Genomic DNA, 16,261 nt, shown 5'->3' on the forward strand with positions numbered 1-16,261 from the left:
TCGGATTTAGATCTGGTGATTGTGGAGGAGTTTTCAATACTTTTGGGCAATTATATAATAAATATTCTTGAACTATACGTGATTTATGTTTGGGGTCATTATCCTGTTAACATTTAAAATTATTACGAATGTTCATATTAATAGCACTTTTTAGTAAATTTTGTTTCATAATATTTGAATATTTATTTTTGTCTAAAATTCCATTAATAGAAATTAATTCACCCACTCCAGCAATTGAGACAGAACTCCAAACCATCATACTTCCTCCACCGTGTTTCAACGTTGGTTTAAGATTCTTAGAAAGAAGCTCTTCATTAGCTTTACGTCATATAAGTTTGTGCCCATCAGACCCGAATATATTATATTTGCTTTCGTCTGCAAAAATTACATCTTTTCACCATGTTTTTTCTTTAGAAGTGTATTCTTCAGCGAAGAATAATCGCTTCTTTCGATTAATATCGTTAATATACGGCTTTTTCCGGGCAACTCTGAAACAATAGAATGATCGAACAAATTAAATAAGATACAAGAGTCTTTATACGACAGTACAGTCAACTATGGGATTTGCCTCAACTTATTTGTTATTCGAATTCAATTGAAATTTTAAATATTAAAGAGGAACTTCCAGAGACAAATAATTCGTCCGATGCATTAATGATACAAATACATTTCACAGATTAGAGATATCATGTAATGTGAATGATCTAAATCTCTATCATATAAAATAACTTGTGTGTCCGAGGTTTCGTTGCGGTATTGTGGAGAAAGAACGTTTGCTGATTGTGGACGAGCCGACGTTTGTTTCACCGTCGGGACCTACGAGGGGATAGGTGTATGAGATTGTTATTGGTCTCGTAACTTTTTAGTTGGTGCACCTCGAGCGGCGAAGATGCACCGTGGTGGATCTGATACTAGCTACTGAGAATAGAATGTGGATTATTAATCACATTGACTCTAATTTATGATATGAAGATACTGAAAACCTATTACAGGAAACAAAGCTATTACAAATGGTTGCTTGTGTATCGCGGTACCTAAATTCCGCACTCTCCGTATTGCTTAACAGCTTAGATTAACATTGAAATGTACAGTCTATACTCTGCTAACTTTGCTGATATACTGCCCTTTTATACCCCAAAATGGTTTAAACATAGCGTCCAAACGTGGCCACGTGTCCGGGTTCTCACGATTTTTCCTGCGATTAGGTGCGGTAGTTTTGTATAATGCGTTTTGAATAATGTTAGAATATTAACGGGAGTTACTGTATAAATTTTTACATTACAGAAGAAAAACGAAAACTTTTGTAACGAAGCACGGAGTTCATCGACCCAATTTCCAAAGAACAAAGGATGTTTAGGTTTGGAGATAAGCGTTGGCAATGGGGGAGACGCTAACCTAAACACATAGGACGAGAGGAATTGGGACCACGGCAGAAAGAGTTTGATCGTCGGCTGAAGCAGAGCCACACTGAACAATTTAGAGAATCGACTACACATATATTTAACAATAATTTTTATAGTTTTATCATTTTAATATATATATAACACTTTATTATATTCTTCGATCCGGATCATCAAAAAAATTGTAATTATTATGAATTATTGTAAAAAGTATCGTCTGGTATGCTTGTGATGCATTTCTAGCTTTTCGATCACTTTCGTATCTGCTAATTACAAACAGATTTCTCGAATTTTTATTTGCGGTGTTACATAAAATGTTACTTGTATTAAATATAAATATAAAATACATATCTAGAAAGTAAAAAATAGTTTGTAAAATTATAATTATACAATTTTTCTTTATATAAAAAATGACAATGAAACTTTATTAAGAGTTATTGTTTAACGGATACAAAAATAATTAATGATCTGTGGCTAAAAATTAGAATTTGTTAAATATTTTTAGCAAAAATTTCATTGCGATATCTCTAATGGTATAACAATTGTAATAGAATGTCACTGAATCTCTCGATCGAGTCAACGGTTCGCCATCAAGTCGTTTCGTCCCATTGTGTGTCATTCTCATTTGCTGCTTATAGAAACGGAATAAATAATCAGTAAAACAATTAGGAAGATTGAACTTGAAGCGTAGTAATAGCGATTAAGGTGCATCAGGCACGTTGTAAATAATTGGACCGATTATGTGATTACAATGTGCGCGTGTTACATTGTCGTTACGTAACGATCGCCTACATAAAACGAGTGTCTCTTACCATTGAAATTGGATGGGGAAAACGTGAAACTATTGTAACGAAGACCGATAAGTTTGATCGTCTGAGTAACCGTCTTTCCATTGTTGCCTCTTGGCTGGCCTCCTATTGTTTACTTGCACGTGGTTTAATTTGATGAAAGGACGTACATTACCCCAGCCTTCATTTTCACTGTGAAGAGTCAACCGGTTGGTCACAGTCAGAGCTGAGCAAAGTAATATTTTAAATGGCAAATAATAGATAGATACATTTATATATTTCCAAACTTGTATTGTTTGGAGACTTGTATCCAAACTGTTTGTATTAAAATTGTATTAAATCGTTTACAAGTTGAACTAACTTTGAAGTTGATTATCACGAAAACGAAGCTCCGGTTGAAAAAATGTTATACCAAAATATTTTCTTCTTTTTTTATGTAGAATTGCTCCTTGCCCGGTTGTACTTGTATAATTTGTTCGGCGAATCGAGGTTGTTTTGTGTTGTTTCCTCTTTTCACATGACCGATAATTCAATCTATCACCTTTATCGATTTATCAAAGAACCCGTTGTACTAGTATCTTCCAGAGATTGCATCAGGTTTATACCTTACGAGAGCATGCTATCAAGGTGTCAAGACGACCTTGTTCGTGCGTGTCGCTGTGCGAACCTTGTTTACTTGACTTTCGTTGACAAGACACGCTGCACGACAAACGGCAGAAAAAGTAAAACACGCGTGTGTTTTTTTATTACGTCTTATCAGTATATCCTGTTAAATCTTGTTCCAGAAAAATATTTGTTTCACGATTTGTATGATCGTAGATCACTGAGATAACTAACCGGATGATCTACAATCTAGATGGTCACGCTAGGATAGAGCAAAAATTGCTACGAGTTATATCGATGTTATGGAGTCGTATTAACAAGGAATAATAAAAACGAACGATCAAGCACACGTCAATATTATGCCTGGTAGCTCTATTTTTATAGTCTGTTACGACTGCGGATATTGATGGGAAATGAATCGTTTCTGAAAGTAATGTTGTTTCGTATTGTTACTATATTGCTATTATAACTATAAATTCAAAGATGTTTTTCTGATTTACAATATTCTCATTTTATACTACTTACAGTGAATTTTATGGTTAAACTATACATTATGGACACAAATAATTTAATAATACTGTATTAGAAGAAACAAAAACTAAAAAACTAAAGAACGTTGTTACAATTATGGTCTATTGGATGCGGAGAAAAGAAAGTATGCATACAAGGATGGTAATAAAACTAGCTTTACAAAATAAGTGTATCGAAATAACACGGCAATTAGTAATTTTTTTAAAAAGGATTCGAAATTGTATCGACGCAGAAGGAAACAATTTTCAACACTTAATATAAATTTTAATGTTCAGTTTTGTAATGAAGATGTTTGTTGAAATGGTAAAGTATATAGAATATTAAATTGAAGTGTTCTTATTTCCGAATCAGCTAAACGTAGATGTATATGTACATACAGAAATTCGCGGTGCCACCTCCTCGGTCCTAAACGTCGTCCCTTGCGACTCCGCGTCACTGCCATGGGCCCATCGTGATTGGGCAGCCCTTAGCAACAACCACCCTTGGGTCGAAGGGGTAGGGAGGACCGAGGTGACGTCGTTGGTGATTTTCGGTCTTCCCAGCAGAAAATAGGAGAATAGAAATAGAAATAGAAAGAGCAGAAATAGATAAAGAAATAGAGAAAACCTACATCTTCCCGCTACGTACATCGAAACACATTCAACCTTCGGCGAAATAAATAAGTTCAAACTCCGAACAAGTGTTGGTAGATTCTCCGATTTTGAACAAGAACCCACATTTTCTTGGAAAACTCTTCCGTTGTGTCGTGCTGAAATAACATTTTGGTGGCAGCTGCTCCTTCACGACATAACAGATGCAACCCTGTTTGAGAAGGCCAGTCAAAGCATATCATCTTATTTTCCTCGATAATTGTACATAGTAAACACTGTACATGAGCAAATTACATGTATTCCTGCAGCTTCTGGAATAAGATGCACATACCCGATGTTGTCAATACGTGAACACTTGTCTGTAAAGTTTTAAAACTGTAATAAAAGCAGGAAGGTTGCACCCATCATTAATAGTTGAACAGTAGAGCCTGGATCTATTCGGATCTGGATTGCAAACATCCTTATTTATCTTTCTAGTTTCTGATAATTCATTTAAATTTGAACAAGTTTCGTGTAATTTATAGGAAAACTAACGTGTCTACAAGAAGCATGTTAAAAGATATGTTGAAAAGATTTCATAAACAAAAATACAAAATGATCTCAAAAGCATATTTAATTATATTTTTGTCAAAAAATCGCCTGTTCGAGCGTCGATTAGAATAAATTATACAATATAAAGAATGTAAGAATGATTTCAAACATAAGGCGGAAAACACATTTTATCTATGTTTCTTCACATAGTCGTGGAAGCAATTACTTTTTATCGATCGACTATATAATTACCACCTTCCGTATTTTTATCTATTACGTTTACCTTTGCATTTGCGTCTTAAATAACATAAGTTCTAACCCATGTTAAAAGATTAAATTTTTCACAACACTATTCAAGCAAAGTTTTGCATGTTTGCTTTGAATTCATCGTCATCGACGATTTCCATATCCCTCGAACGATTTGTTCTTACAGGATCACTATACATGATATACATATATCGCATATACATATTTTCTGTCGACCTTCTTTCCGAACTAGTATAAAGTAAAGAGTATGACCAGATATCTATGGCTACAAGCCTTACAACGAAAACGTCGCAAGTCACAATTTCAAAAAATTCAAGTTATCATAAAAAAATATCGTAAAAACAAATTTTATAGACTCAAAAATTGATGTCATTTTAAATACTACTAAACCGGAAACACTATTGATCAGAACTTTAAACGGCAGTTAAACTTTCATATACAAAAGAAACCGTTAGCTTAATTTTCTGACTACTGTGTCGGTGTCATTTTTGACCCGAGCTGGTTTTGCGCTCTCCCCACCATCAACACCTTCTCCACCCTACGGTGGAAACACTGGTGTGATTTTCTATACTTGTTTCAAAACGATCGTCAAACTCTTGCGAGCGAGGGAATCTTAGCCCCTTAACCTACGATTTAGTTTCGAAAATTTTGGGCCGAAAACGTATACAAGCTCGCGCAGATGATCGGGCCAATCGTAAATAAACTTTTTGTAGTACTTGCATCTACCACAATTATTAGATCACGTTGTAATTACTTATCAAATATTCCATAAATATTTATAACTTTAGAAGTGCGCCGCCGCTAATATTCATATTTGGCTCGATCATCGTATGACGTAATATTTACGTTTGACCCGATCATCTACTACAAACGTTAAGGTGGGCTCGTTTGTTTTGCAAAATTGTTGTTATTCTGTGACGAATGTTATTTTTTAAAATGACATTAATGTTATATTTTAAACAATTAATTTTTTTAAGAAAGCTACATATCTTTAAGAAATATTAGTGACGCACATTCCGGTTTACTTGAACTTTTTTCTGTGCAGTATTTTACGCACATAAATAATATTGCTTTACAATATGAGTTCACTATTATCATTAATATGCCACGCTCTATATTGTATATTTCAACCGATATTCTTGTCTATACTGTTCATATTTGCTATTTGATAGAAGTATTCTTATAATTTTTTACGATTGTCATTTTAACTCGATTGTGATCGGCTATAAAAGTACATATGTATACACAAAATACAGTTCTAAATATCTTTACGATAAATTTATACATGAAAGTCGAAAAATTCTATATTGTCTTTATTGTTTTATTATTCTTTAAAAACAAACGGTCCATATGTCAAAATTATATATAATAGTGCATGTATAATGTTTATTACAATATCTAAGAAAATAAATAATAAAACACATTTATACGTTGGGTCATAATGATCGAATTACCGTATGTCATGTCGCGTTATTAGTACCATCCATAACGTAGGGGTTAATAGAAACCGTTATTGGCTATTATCATCTAAGCTTTGCAGCTCATGGTTATATTAACTACGCCACAATACTGGAGAACGTTTCCTTATTCGTTAACTAGTATGTTAGAGTCATGACATAACTGATGCGCGACCCAACATTATATAATATTTGTATTTTATCTTGTAGTAAAAACTAAGAAGAAAATTCAACGAATGGTTTTCGGTTTATCTACAAATTAACACATCTTTGTACTTTTTTTCTGGTATCAGTTTCATTTCGAGAATTTAAAGGATTAACGATAAATATATATGGTATTAAATATAATTAATAAAACAAAATAACCCTTTTTCGATTGGGATGAAATTTTCGACATGCATGTAAGCTACGCATTGTTTAAATTTTCGTTAATATTCTTCACCCTTCCGGGGTTGTAAGTCCCGGATTGAACCGTTGGAGGAGGCATGATGCCGGTGTCGCCGATATATTACCCGCCAAATTAATATTGGGTAACGGATTCGAATGGTAGAGCAGTGATTGCGCGTGCAATGTTTGTTTGTTAACAAACGCGCGTTTCAGCGCGACGTTTAAGACTGAATGACTCAACTTGTGATGTCTCGACTGGGAGACTGTGATATTGTACGTTTCCTCGACTGCTGGAGATTGTATGATGTCGACTGGTTGTCTACTGTTTGCAGATTGAATGTTTCCTTGACTGCTGGAGATTGTGTGATGTCGACTAGTTGTCGACTGTAGGACGAGTCCCTTGTTGTGGACCGTATGACTAATGTGTGCAGACTGAAGTGAAAACGAATCGTTCGATTCGATCGTCGCCGAACTAGAATTCGTCTGGGGGTGTGGGCGTTTCTGCCTTTTTGGGGGTTCCGCGAGAACTTGCATTTCGGTATGTAAGAAGGGCACTGATTGGGTTTTGCCTACTGCTGCATAGTACCAATCAGTGCCTTCGTTGACTTGGCGACACCCTGTTGTCGTGTGTGAGGATGTTTTGTGTGTATAGAATTTATGGCGTTAAAAAGTGCTACGGGAAATCGTCCAGGTCAGCCTTCGACGGTTACGGTACCGTCGCGTACTCGATTAGCGTGACCCTCCGGATTACCCGGTTTACACCACGTCCCAGCTGTGGGCTTCGAAAATGCTATTAGGCAGTTCTCATAGAAATCTTAACTTTATGACACGTGATGGTTATTGAGGAAGACAATATTGATCGCCAAATTTAAAAGGGTCTTCTTCGCAAAAATAACCTTCCTCGCGTCCGTGTCATAAACCTCATCGGCAGAAACTCCAGGTGATTGTTCCTTCGGGACGGAACATTAATGATCAAAATTATCGGCATTATTGTGTAATTAGGGTACCTGGCTATTCCAATGATGAGCTTCTATATCTATTACGTTACTGCTTTATGTAGGATATTAAAAAATTAATCGAAGAATATTGTAGATTTATAGAACTTTCCGAAAGGAGTAAAAAATATCTCATCACATCGACTTTTAGTATCTAGGAATATTCGATAAGGTGATTGAGTTTGTTTCTAACGCATTGATTTCTAAATAGAAAAATTTATTCAAATAGACACTTAAAGTTTTCAACACAAAATTATTTCACTAGCATTAACAAGAATTCTTTCATAATACAGGGTGTTCCAAAAGTCACTTACAATCAGGAAATGAGAAATTTCTGGAATCATTTGAAGCAACTTATTCCGTTAGAAGAATTTTCTCCGAGGCATCGTTAACGAATTATTAGCAAAAAACAGTGACGAATGAAAGGCGAGCTCGGCTAGTGCGAAGCGGTCGAGCAAATGAGCGGACGAAACCCAGTTCTGCTTATTGGCTCTGCTGCCTCGCACCAGCTAATCTTGCCTCTTATTGGTCAGTTAATAGCTCGTAAACGAAGCAACAGACTGCATTTTCGTTGAAGAAACAGTTGCTTCAAATGACTTTAGGAAACCCCCATTTCTCGTTGCGAGTGACTTTTTGGATACCTTGCAGATAATTTCTTTTTACGTTATAATAAAAACAACGCTAATTTATAATTACTTCTTTAATTATTTTTTCGACTATTTCGGCATACGTTTTGTAAGTTTGTCTATTATTTTTGATCCTATTTGATTCCACGCATGTTGTACTATGTTCCACATCTTTTAATAAGGTATCGTACGAAGGGAAACTCGGTATACGTTTACAATGAATAAATATTTTTAACTTCATACTATGTCAACGGTAAACGTAATTGGGAATCTTCTGTTTCCGGTAGGAATCGTTCAGATCATTTCACTTGTTGCTGGTATATTTCTCAAAAATGTCGGGAAATCACCAAACATCAAGTTTTACTAATCGCAATATTGTTCTTAATATTGTCCTTCCATTTTCATAAAATTTCGAGGATATATGTGAATAAATGTAAGATACTACCGTTTGTATCTAGCTCCGCATGCGATACGTAATTAACTGGCACATATACTTTTGCCGAAAATTTATTAATCAAACAATCATTTCGATACGAAGGGAGAATATGCTAAAAAAGTAAAAATTTCGCCTAGGATAATATTTCAGTGGTTTCTTAAAATATTTAAGTTAATATTCATAAGAACAATATATTTATATTTTTTATAAAAATCAGTGTAATCTTACAAAGATTATACCGTGTTTTTTTACTTATCTTCATCAGAAAAACCTCACAATTATATTGGCAAATCCCATTAAGAAATGAAAAATGAAAAAGTTACTCATAGCATTATCTATCCTTCATCTGCTGTTCTTTTCTACGTTCGGAAAAGGTCTAAAACACTTGTCACAAGCTTGACATATAATGTAACTAGGTTCCTTCAATTTCTAAGCAAACATATATCGAACTTTGTAATCTAATTTTAGTACTTTTCTCATAACAAAATTATAGACTCGAAACAAATATCGATGGAAAATGTGTCAAATAACGATGATCTTCTTACCAGAACATGGGTACAAAATATGTAAGACTATGATGTATAATACACAATAGAGATTAATTCCCTTAAATAACGTAGCTTCGTATAGTTTTATAATAGTATATTATACAGTATTATACGACGAAACACATTTTTGCAAACGACTAACTCTACACAATCTTGACGATCGTACTAAATCTACGATTTCGTCCAATTATCTCCGTGACCCGATAGAATCCGACTGTCTGAAGAATTTCAAAGAACGCGTTTCTAATCTGAAATCGCGATCGTAGCCATGCCTTGAAATTTCTATACGACTTGGTAGCATGGAGTTTCCTCTTTCTCACACTCTGTTCACGGCCTTCGATAAGTTCAGGTTACGTCATCAGAACCGCGAATAATTCCTATCGTGATGTTTTTACAACTAGTAAACAGGTCGCGTGTAGAGGACATGAATTTTCTGTCGTCCAACGGTCGAATGGACTCAACAATTTCATCGGATAATCGCACTACTATACAAGAGTCGCGAGAGCACGCGAGAGTGGCAACTGACGCGTCGCGGGGCTGGTAAACTGCGGCCTCGTCCGGCTCGGTTTTGCTCGGCATGTCTCGGCACTGCTTGGAGTTGCTCGGCATCGCTCGGCTTTGTTCGGTAGTACTCGCAAGAAGTGCGCCGACATGCTTCTCCACATAAATATCGCGGTCGCGCTCTGGCGGTAGTAACACGGGCCGCGCTATCATCAGCTGTTCCGTTGCCTTTATGACCAGTGCCTTTGAAGTCTTCGCGAGAGAACGCAACAGAACTTTGTGCGCTCGCGCTCAAAGATCATAGATCGTGCACACATCGTCTAGCGTTCCACACGCAGTTCTGCTGGATCATCGATAATACCGGTGAGTCGAGATTAAGAGATCCTTGCATCTTACGCGAATTATAGGTCGTCGATCATTCTACTGTCATTCTCGCAACCCTAATTACATCCTAACAAGTACAGTTAAAGTTTACAGACATTGTGGGAATGTTTTGTAGGAATCGATTTAGGCTCAGGCGTAAAGTTAATCTTTCTTTTCTTACTAATAATCAGTGCGTAAATAAGTAGTTGCAACAAAAGTTTTAACGTTAAACAATTGTAGACTCTTTTTTTATGCATAATAAAACAAGTTTTCTTAATAATAAAACAGATTTCGTGGATAACAGTAACAATAACAATAATAATAATAATAATAGACTTTATACATAACAAAACAGACTCTATAGATAGGAAAACAATCCCTTTAATATAAGTGACTGTACAGAATTTTATATGAAATTACGAGGTACTGAAATTGTATGTAATGAAAATGTATGTAAACATTGTATATTCGTAAAAAACAAGTGTGTACGCTGATTGGGGCGATCGAAAAAATTGTTGTTATCACGAGATTATATGTATAAAAAATTTTGAAATTTTAACAGTAAAGTATATATAAATTTACAAATAAATAATTTATTACTTCTTTAAAGTTCTTTTTATTTCTGCTGATTTATGTATTGCAATCAGAGTTGTGTCAATTCAATTACACTGTATTAGAGGTTGGCTGATATTTGAAAATTTTGGGTACTTCAGTCTCGAGTTGAGTTAAGCGTGATTCGGATCGGGTCGGGCCTTGAAAGTTTCTCATAACCGGGTATCCGACATCGAAGACTAGTTAGATAGTGCTTAGGTCTTGTTGGGAACCCTGAAAGCTATCGGTCAATCCGAGTATCATAAACTTTTGGGACCCAACCCGAACCTAAAATGTCAAGTACCCACTCACCCCTTAAATTGTATTTGAATTACATGGTAATTCAATTTAAAAATAAAGAACTTTCATCTAATACAATTATTAATTAATTTAATTACGAGTATAATTGAAATACAATGTAATTGAAATATAGTTCTCCAAATTATGGCTCTGAACGTTGGAATAATAAATGTTTTTGTTTTTCTTTCGTATATACATTTTTTCCCATCTGCTGCGTGTTTTCTGCTCCTCATTATCATTCACAGTACGTGACGCTATCTTATGTTCATGTTTTTTGTCGATCTGTGCTTCGCGTCTATACTAGAACTTTCACTATTCGGATATCCAGAGTTGGGCATCATTTAAGTGATTATTTAAATGCAAAATTATTTGTTATTTCAAAGTTTACATGAAAGATAAGAATGATTAATTTATTTATTATTTATATACGTCTAAATATATTATTTAAAATAATAAATTTAATTTCTTATTTGCGAATCTAATCTTAATTATCACTTATTAATTATCATTGAATTTTTTATTATTTATTATCCATTAGACGTAACGCGTCAAGCACAAGTCACAATCACGACATAGTGATTTTCAATCGCTGTAAGCAATATTATTGAGTTCATGAAGAAAGGCTCATGTTTCTCAATAATAATAAATGGAAATTAATATTTATTAGACGATGAACGAAGAAAACGATAATTAGTAAGTAAGAAGTAACAAATAAATCATTTGTGGAATTATTTAAATGATTTGATTTATTGTTTGCAAATGAAATGGTTATTTAATTTGTAATCTGTTATTTATTAATTAAAATAAGATTTACCAAACTCCGTGTATATCCGAGTACCCGAAAAAGTCATTATAACTCGAACTTGGATCTGAAATTCAAGTATTCGAATCCGAATCTTTCCTAAGATTCTTATGCTTAAAACAATGAGCGTGGGACGTATAAATGTAGCGATCCAAAGGTGAGAATTGAATGATGGGGACCCACCAATCGATATCAGGCATCAAGCGGTACCGGATCGGAGCAAATAGTGATTTCGCGCGGACCCGGCATCATTTTTCTTATTGAATTACGAATTACATTGTAATTTAATTGAATGGTGATCTAAATTGCGAATTAAAATGTAATGAAGTTATTTTATAATTATAATTCCTTGAGTAATTCGATTGTTATTCTGCTTCGATATGTATTCCATTTTAGTTACAAACTAAATCTTTTTTTATTTCTGCCTCTTTAGGAGTAGCAACATCTTTTATAGAGTAAATAAATATTTTGATTGATTTTCTACTGTGCGTAAAATTTCTTCATAGAAATGTTAGCAAAATTTAACTAATATATGAACAGAGTAGAAGGGGTAACAAGTGTCGTGCCGTGGCTCGAGTCGATACAACCCGAATTTCTGGGGTCGTTGAAACGTTGATTTAGCGAAACTCCGGCGAGTACAATGTCATTCTTAATTTCTTTTTATATTCTCTATGAGTAGACAAAACAGGAAGAAAATACTTTTGTTTATAAAAATGTTGTGTTTTACACTGTTTACATATCGACTATCCTTGCAAGTTTAATAATGATTAAGAACATCAAAGTTTGAACTCCTTGATAATATTGACTTACAATGTTTCCTTATACGAGGACCAACGTTATTAAAATTGGGTATTATTAACGAAAGTGCTTTCGAAATTAGTGAACGCCTACCGAGATATTAGTGGAATATGTAGGTTTCAAATTAGGTTAGGTTGTTCTCAAACTTGGGTAAAGGTATACGCGCTAGTGTTTGCCGTCATGTACCGTGTATCTTGATGCGAATACGGTAAACATCTCCTTTCATCCTTATCATCTTTGCTTCATAAGATAATAAATACAAATTTTACGAAACATTTGTTCAATATTTGTATATATATAATGAAATATAATAAATAATTTGTATTTAATAAAAATATATACACCCGGACCAATGTAACCTATTAAATCTTTATAATTTAACGAATTACACTCCATATTTCTTCATTGTGAAGCTTATTTATTTTAATTGATTTATTTATATTATTTATATATTCATTTATATATTTATATATTGTCAATTCTGTAAAACACGTAGCCACTAATGACTCCATAACTAATGCGGCCACATTAAAATAAACTATAAAGAAATCAATGAAGAGAGTCTATACAATTATATTAATTTTAATCGAGACACAAATTCCTAAACTTTTAATAAAATAAATACAAAAATAGTTATTTAGCGTGAATAATAAATATAGTAAAACGTTCAGAAGCTTTTTCTTTTGGCAACATTGTGGTTTGCATTAGGCAAGTAGATACGAAAAATAGATCTCGATATATAGAAAAACAAGTTGGTTTCTTATTACCGCTTCACTGATCAATAAAACTGTTTTTGCATGCCCAAAGTTTCACGATTAACTGCGATCGATAGTATTGGAAAGAATGGGTCGAACGTTGTTGACAACGACAATGACGACAAAAAAAGTTAAGCAAGCGTTTATCTGGGTTTCGATTAAAAATAGAATCTAAACAGAAGCAGGTTTTTTGCTTGGTTAAGCGAGCGGTAGTTACGAATTCAAAGAGCGCGTTAATGACGTAATGAGCGGGTCATTATCTTTTGCTATGGCTGTTCGGGTACATCAGCAAAAACATTTTTTATGTTACAACGTTTGAAACGCTAATAAGCGATGTACGAGGCGCGTGATCACGAGAGACATTTGGCGATACAGATATCGTGTAATGTTTTTGTTTCCTCGTGTTCGATTTAAAAATACATTTATCGTGGTACAACACTTGTGCTGACCCACTTGTGTGTTCATCACACGAGTTTCTGGCAAATAAATTTCGATAATATATCGATGTCAATTATGATATGATCATGGGATCATTAGCTGCAAATTGAATGTGTTTCCTGAGAAAATACAAAATGTTTCTTAAAAATTGTACAAAACATTAGAATAGTATTCCAAACATTAAAACATTATTGAAAAGAGATAAGAATTGTATCCACAATTCAATAAATGATGCGTGGATTAATATCATGTAAGAATTCCTATTGAAATTGGTATTTAAAAGACTATATCGAGATTCTGTTATGTATAGCAGCTTTAATCGTCAAAAAGAGTATCAAAGACTTCCGATAAATAAAGTGCTAGCGTTTGCTTTATTTCCTCGTTGCTATTATTTGCAAAGAAATTTGTTTCATATGAAAGTTAAGTGATGTGAGGGGAATTATTAATTTTTATTAGTAGTTCATTCATAACTGGATGCGTAAAGATCATACGAGTGTCAACTTTGTTTTCTTTTAATCAAATTAATGCTTAATGTATTAATTGATGTAGAATTATTCAGTCTGAATAATTCTAAAACACTATCATGCACCGCACAGTCAACTTCTTACTATCCTTAATCAATCAATGGTAACTTTTTCAGTGTTTATAACTACTTTATGTTAATATATTGAAACGTATCTAATCTGACTAAGATTTACAAAATATAAGTAGAAACAGTAACTAGTTTCATTTATCTCAACGTTTTAACTTTCTCTTGGTTAGACAATCTTGATTTTGTGGAATTTTTGGGGCTCTAAAGTTGACAACTAAAATCTAAAAGAATATCGTGATATCGAATGTTCAATAAATTGAACCTTTTTTTGTAAATGAAACTAACATCTTAGAGATAGAGTAATGGAGTTTCAGAATTATTTTTCATAACGAATGTCAAATTGCATCGATAGATGTATTCAGAAATACGTTTTAATTTAAGAAAGGGAAGTTGACCGTCATTTGACCTTTATAAATCCCCTATGGATGAACTAATAACTAGGATATAGACCGTTAATGACATGTGCAGATTTTTAAAGTGCGGCCATACATATAAATTAACTAAATTCAACTGTATTTTTATTTTTTATTTGCATTGAGTAATCGTTTAGTGAACGAAGGAAACTTTTATGTAATTTTTACTTTTAATAAATGAAATAAGAAATGTAAATTGGTATTTATAATTGCAGTCTATTAGTAATCTCTTTTGATATCATTCTTCCTTCAAATCAATCATTTTGCTCGGTGTGTAGCAATTGTGAGGAAAGTAACACGTAAAAGTCGACTGAGACCTATGTGTGTGTACTCCTTTTAATCCACGGGCTTTGTCTAAACCAATTTGACCTGAATCAAAAATTAAATTCACTCTACGTACATTATGAATTCATTGATAAACACATTCTAATTTTCAAAATTTCTCATTACAAAATTAAACGGTTCTTTAATTGGTACTAAACCAACCACGTAGTAAACCGTCTAAAGTTTAGACCCTAAACAGTCTATATAATTTCAATAAATGTGAAGTATGATATCTGAAACCAATTGTATTTTGCAAAGTTTTATAAAATAAGTGTTAGATTATAATACTATTAATATAATTACAATGTTACGAGACAGAAGTCGACAAATTTCATTGCACACTGTAACCATTGGAGTTTTTAATTCTGTCACATCTCAAATAATGTTTTCAAAATTTTTCGTTGCTTGTCATTATCAAGGTTACTCTGTCGTCCAAATAAATCTATCCAATTGGCTATAGTTTCTATGAAATTTTGTTCTCATTACAGTTTCGGCAAGTTTTGAAATACTATCTTCAAAATCCAAAATATTGTCTATGTTGTCTGGGAGATTTAACTTTCTTCTTTTACTGTAATTTTTGTAATTAATTATGGTGTGTTTCATGGTATTTGTTGTGTTAAAATGAATGGGTTAGGACCGTGTCTCGCCCATGCTAATTCTAATAACACTTGGCAGTACAAATGTCATAAATGATGAAAAATGCAAATGTTCCTATGAAAGTGAATAAAACTATAATTACCTTTAAGTATAGAAATGTTAATTGCGGAATTTAACATTACAGCCTGTTTTCTTCTTTACAGATATATACATATATATATTACATTTTCTTCTGAAATTTTCTAAATAAATAAGAAATGATCGAAACAATGTCCTACCAAGAGACAAGAGAATAAATGAAACCAGTACAAGCAATTTTAATGAATGTACAAAATTCGATGTTTCATGTGCACTAGTCTAATAATTCTCTTAGTATGCACGTGCGTTTGGTTAGCTCGCGAAGAACAAAGACGAAGATGAGAGGACTGCTTAGTAATTTCACGGATGAAAGGGTAGATTGTTCGGGCGTTACTGCGAGCTCCGTTTCCAGCGAATCGGGTGGAAAAGTGGTAGTCCGCGAATATCTAGACATTCGATTCGTTGCTGCAACGAATAAAGGATCAAGAAAACAAATCTTGCACTTTGTTCCGCGAGGAGGTTCACGACTCTTAACATCGGGTCGCCCATT

General features: G+C 33.7%; 1 protein-coding gene across 1 annotated transcript in view; it reads left to right on the forward strand.

Moving 5' to 3' along the window:
• Positions 1-9,831: 9,831 nt before the first annotated feature.
• Gs2 (glutamine synthetase 2) overlaps positions 9,832-16,261 on the forward strand; it is a 59,015-nt gene continuing 52,585 nt past the window's right edge. The window contains exon 1 of the mRNA XM_078182266.1: positions 9,832-10,023. The gene's annotated coding sequence lies outside the window, so the exon portion shown is untranslated. The remainder of the gene's footprint in view (positions 10,024-16,261) is intronic.

The sequence above is a fragment of the Augochlora pura genome, chromosome 6 (assembly GCF_028453695.1).
Source record: "Augochlora pura isolate Apur16 chromosome 6, APUR_v2.2.1, whole genome shotgun sequence".
Classification (NCBI taxonomy): Eukaryota; Metazoa; Arthropoda; class Insecta; order Hymenoptera; family Halictidae; genus Augochlora; species Augochlora pura.